The sequence below is a fragment of the Pituophis catenifer genome, unplaced genomic scaffold, assembly GCF_029215685.1.
Source record: "Pituophis catenifer annectens isolate HBS135680 unplaced genomic scaffold, rPitCat1.0.hap2 SCAF_327, whole genome shotgun sequence".
NCBI lineage: Eukaryota > Metazoa > Chordata > Lepidosauria > Squamata > Colubridae > Pituophis > Pituophis catenifer.
This window is the reverse complement of record NW_027257207.1, coordinates 12,501-17,500: the sequence shown is the minus strand read 5'-3', so window position 1 is coordinate 17,500 and position 5,000 is coordinate 12,501.

The following is a 5,000-nucleotide window of genomic DNA, read 5'->3' as shown; positions in this document are numbered from 1 at the left end:
TTAGTTTTAAAACGATCATAAAAGCGGAATACGTTTTGAAAGTCGACGAGTCCGGTGTGTGGAGACCGGAATTGGGCAAGCTGTGCTCTCGTCTTCTGGGGGTGACATTTCTCCCTGAGCGCTGCTGGCATTAGAAAGACCATTCGAAGAAGGGTGAGGGTCGGGGTCGGGGAAGCGAGCGTCAGGTCTCGCCGCCCCGATTTTCCCAACCAAGAAAGCAGGACGCTTGAAACTGCGATGGGAGCTTGGATCGGAAGGCTTGCGATAGCAAGAGATCTAGGCAAGAACGGAAGCTTTCAACTTCAAACCAGCTATGTAAAGCAACCCCTCGCACGCGACATCCATCGTGGCAGGGAAACAGAAACAGAGACGCCGGTCCGGCCGAGGCTGCCCGAGCGGCCCGGTAGACCGGGCCGTCTGTCCGTCTTTAAGTCGAAAGACGACTTTAAATCTAAAAACGGTTTTAAGTCGAAAGTGTGGGTTAGGGTTAGGGTTAGGGTTAGGGAAAAAAGTTATAGGGTTAGGGTTGGGGTTAGAGAAAACAGTTGTAGGGTTAGGGTTGGGGTTAGGGTTAGGGTTAGGGTTAGGGTTAGGGAGAAAAGTTGTAGGGTTAGGGTTAGGGTTAGAGAAAACAGTTGTAGGGTTAGGGTTGGGGTTAGGGTTGGGGTTAGGGTTAGGGTTAGGGTTAGGGTTAGGGAGAAAAGTTATAGGGTTAGGGTTGGGGTTAGAGAAAACAGTTGTAGGGTTAGGGTTGGGGTTAGGGTTAGGGTTAGGGTTAGGGTTAGGGAGAAAAGTTGTAGGGTTAGGGTTAGGGTTAGGGTTAGGGTTAGGGTTGGGGTTGGGGTTGGGGTTAGGGTTAGGGTTAGGGTTAGGGTTAGAGAAACAAGTTGTAGAGTTAGGGTTAGGGTTAGGGTTAGGGTTAGGGTTAGGGTTAGGGAGAAAAGTTGTAGGGTTAGGGTTAGGGTTAGGGTTAGGGTTAGGGTTAGGGTTAGGGTTAGGGAGAAAAGTTGTAGGGTTAGGGTTAGGTTCAGGTTCAGGCTCAGGGTTATCATTCTGGAAATGATATTAGCAGAAGCAATGGAAGAAAGCAAGGAGAGGGAGGGAGGGATAGATATTAAACGGGATGGACGAAACGTAGGGAGCGCACACAAGACACGCGATGAGAAACCACCCGCCCAGAGAAATTCATCTCCGATTTACCGAGAAGACAGGGAGAGCAGAGAGATCGCAATGGATGGGAAACACGACGGGAAAGCACAAAATATCGGCGAGCTGAAATATCGGCGAGCTGGCGAGAGCAAAGATATCGAGTAGATTCAAGAGAGAAAGCGGAATTATTTGATAAACAACGTAGAGATGACCAAGAACAGGAAAGATGGAGAGATGAAAGTGGGGACGGACGACGGGAGGAGAAGAAAGAACAGCCAAAAGAGAGCCAAGTAAGAGAACAAGACGAGAAAGCGTCGAGAGAAGGAGCAGAAGAAGTTGAAGAAAGAACAAAGGGACCTAAGAACGACTTGCTCCACAAAGCAAATAGGTCAGCAAGAAATAAGAATAATTTCCTTGACTAGAAATGGACTGGATTCGGCCATTCGGCAAGAGGAAGGAAAATATGGAATAAATGAGGGAAGTTAAGATGAGAAATGAAAGGCCTACGAGAGGTTCCTCTGGGAAAACTACACCCAAAACTTTGGAGGAAGGAAGATGGCAGAAATTGTAACAAACTTTTCACTTGAAGTCAAGCTTTTCACGTCAAACCAGCTCTTTCAATCAACCCCTCGCAGCCATCCTGGCAGGGAAGCAGAAAACGGAAACACTCCGGTCCGGCCGAGGCCCGGGTAAACCGGTCCCGCCCGAGCGTCCCGGTAGACCGGGACGGCTGCCCGTCACGGACACCCCAGGGCCCCGGCGCGGGCACCGAGGCGACGGCGGAGGTCCCCGACCGAGGCCCGGGGCCCCCGCGCCGGGATCCCGTACATCCATCAAGGCGGGGAAACAGAAACACTCTAGGCCGGCCGAGGCCCGGGTAAACCGGACCCGCCCAAGGCCGTCCCGGTAGACCGGGACGACTGCCCGGCGCGGACACCCCCGGGGGCCGGCGTGGGCACCGAGGGGACGGCGGAGGTCCCCGACCGAGGCCCGCGGCGCCGGAGCCGGGATCCCGTGCATCCATCGTGGCGGGGGAAACAGAAAGGCTGATCCGGCCGGGGCCCCGGTAGACCGGGAAGACTGCCCGGCGCGGACACCCCCGGGGTCCGGCGTGGGCACCGAGGCGAAGGCGGAGGTCCCCGACCGAGGCCCGCGGCGCCGGAGCCGGGATCCCGTGCATCCATCGTGGCGGGGGAAACAGAAAGGCTGATCCGGCCGGGGCCCCGGTAGACCGGGACGACTGCCCGTCGCGGGCACCCCCGGGGTCCGGCGGGGGCACCGAGGCGACGGCGGAGGTCCCCGACCGAGGCCCGCGGACCCGGAGCCGGGATCCCGTGCATCCATCGTGGCGGGGGAAACAGAAAGGCTGATCCGGCCGGGGCCCCGGTAGACCGGGACGACTGCCCGTCGCGGGCACCCCCGGGGTCCGGCGGGGGCACCGAGGCGACGGCGGAGGTCCCCGACCGAGGCCCGCGGACCCGGAGCCGGGATCCCGTGCATCCATCGTGGCGGGGGAAACAGAAAGGCTGATCCGGCCGGGGCCCCGGTAGACCGGGAAGACTGCCCGGCGCGGACACCCCCGGGGTCCGGCGTGGGCACCGAGGCGAAGGCGGAGGTCCCCGACCGAGGCCCGCGGCGCCGGAGCCGGGATCCCGTGCATCCATCGTGGCGGGGGAAACAGAAAGGCTGATCCGGCCGGGGCCCCGGTAGACCGGGACGACTGCCCGTCGCGGGCACCCCCGGGGTCCGGCGGGGGCGCCGAGGCGACGGCGGAGGTCCCCGACCGAGGCCCGCGGACCCGGAGCCGGGATCCCGTGCATCCATCGTGGCGGGGGAAACAGAAAGGCTGATCCGGCCGGGGCCCCGGTAGACCGGGAAGACTGCCCGGCGCGGACACCCCCGGGGTCCGGCGGGGGCACCGAGGCGACGGCGGAGGTCCCCGACCGAGGTCCGCGGCGCCGGAGCCGGGATCCCGTGCATCCATCGTGGCGGGGGAAACAGAAAGGCTGATCCGGCCGGGGCCCCGGTAGACCGGGACGACTGCCCGTCGCGGGCACCCCCGGGGTCCGGCGGGGGCGCCGAGGCGACGGCGGAGGTCCCCGACCGAGGCCCGCGGACCCGGAGCCGGGATCCCGTGCATCCATCGTGGCGGGGGAAACAGAAAGGCTGATCCGGCCGGGGCCCCGGTAAGCCGGACCCGCCCGAGGCCGTCCCGGTAGACCCGGCCCTCTCCCCGTCTCGGGCACCCCCGGGGTCCGGCGTGGGCACCGAGGCGACGGCGGAGGTCCCCGACCGAGGCCCGCGGACCCGGAGCCGGGATCCCGTGCATCCATCGTGGCGGGGGAAACAGAAAGGCTGATCCGGCCGGGGCCCCGGTAGACCGGGAAGACTGCCCGGCGCGGACACCCCCGGGGTCCGGCGTGGGCACCGAGGCGAAGGCGGAGGTCCCCGACCGAGGCCCGCGGCGCCGGAGCCGGGATCCCGTGCATCCATCGTGGCGGGGGAAACAGAAAGGCTGATCCGGCCGGGGCCCCGGTAGACCGGGACGACTGCCCGTCGCGGGCACCCCCGGGGTCCGGCGGGGGCGCCGAGGCGACGGCGGAGGTCCCCGACCGAGGCCCGCGGACCCGGAGCCGGGATCCCGTGCATCCATCGTGGCGGGGGAAACAGAAAGGCTGATCCGGCCGGGGCCCCGGTAGACCGGGAAGACTGCCCGGCGCGGACACCCCCGGGGTCCGGCGTGGGCACCGAGGCGAAGGCGGAGGTCCCCGACCGAGGCCCGCGGCGCCGGAGCCGGGATCCCGTGCATCCATCGTGGCGGGGGAAACAGAAAGGCTGATCCGGCCGGGGCCCCGGTAGACCGGGACGACTGCCCGTCGCGGGCACCCCCGGGGTCCGGCGGGGGCGCCGAGGCGACGGCGGAGGTCCCCGACCGAGGCCCGCGGACCCGGAGCCGGGATCCCGTGCATCCATCGTGGCGGGGGAAACAGAAAGGCTGATCCGGCCGGGGCCCCGGTAGACCGGGAAGACTGCCCGGCGCGGACACCCCCGGGGTCCGGCGGGGGCACCGAGGCGAAGGCGGAGGTCCCCGACCGAGGCCCGCGGCGCCGGAGCCGGGATCCCGTGCATCCATCGTGGCGGGGGAAACAGAAAGGCTGATCCGGCCGGGGCCCCGGTAAGCCGGACCCGCCCGAGGCCGTCCCAGTAGACCCGGCCCTCTGCCCGTCGCGGGCACCCCCGGGGTCCGGCGTGGGCACCGAGGCGAAGGCGGAGGTCCCCGACCGAGGCCCGCGGCCCCGGAGCCGGGATCCCGTGCATCCATCGTGGCGGGGGAAACAGAAAGGCTGATCCGGCCGGGGCCCCGGTAAGCCGGACCCGCCCGAGGCCGTCCCGGTAGACCCGGCCGTCTCCCCGTCGCGGGCACCCCCGGGGTCCGGCGGGGACACCGAGGCGACGGCGGAGGTCGCCGACCGAGGCCCGCGGCCCCGGAGCCGGGATCCCGTGCATCCATCGTGGCGTGGGAAAGAGAAAGGCTGATCCGGCCGGGGCCCCGGTAGACCGGGACGACTGCCCGTCGCGGACACCCCCGGGGTCCGGCGGGGGCACCGAGGCGACGGCGGAGGTCCCCGACCGAGTCCCGCGGCCCCGGAGCCGGGATCCCCTTCCGCCCCGCCGGGGTCGCCGGGCCCCTGAGCGGTGGACCGGCGGCTTTCCCTGGCCGGGGCCCGCCTGCGCCAAAGTGGAGCCTTCCCACCCCGGTCTACTCCGAAGGGTGCGAGGGGACAGAGTCGGCGGGCCCGGCCGGCGTCGGCATCCGGGGCTCCCGCCGTTTCCCGGCCGCCGAGGCCCGG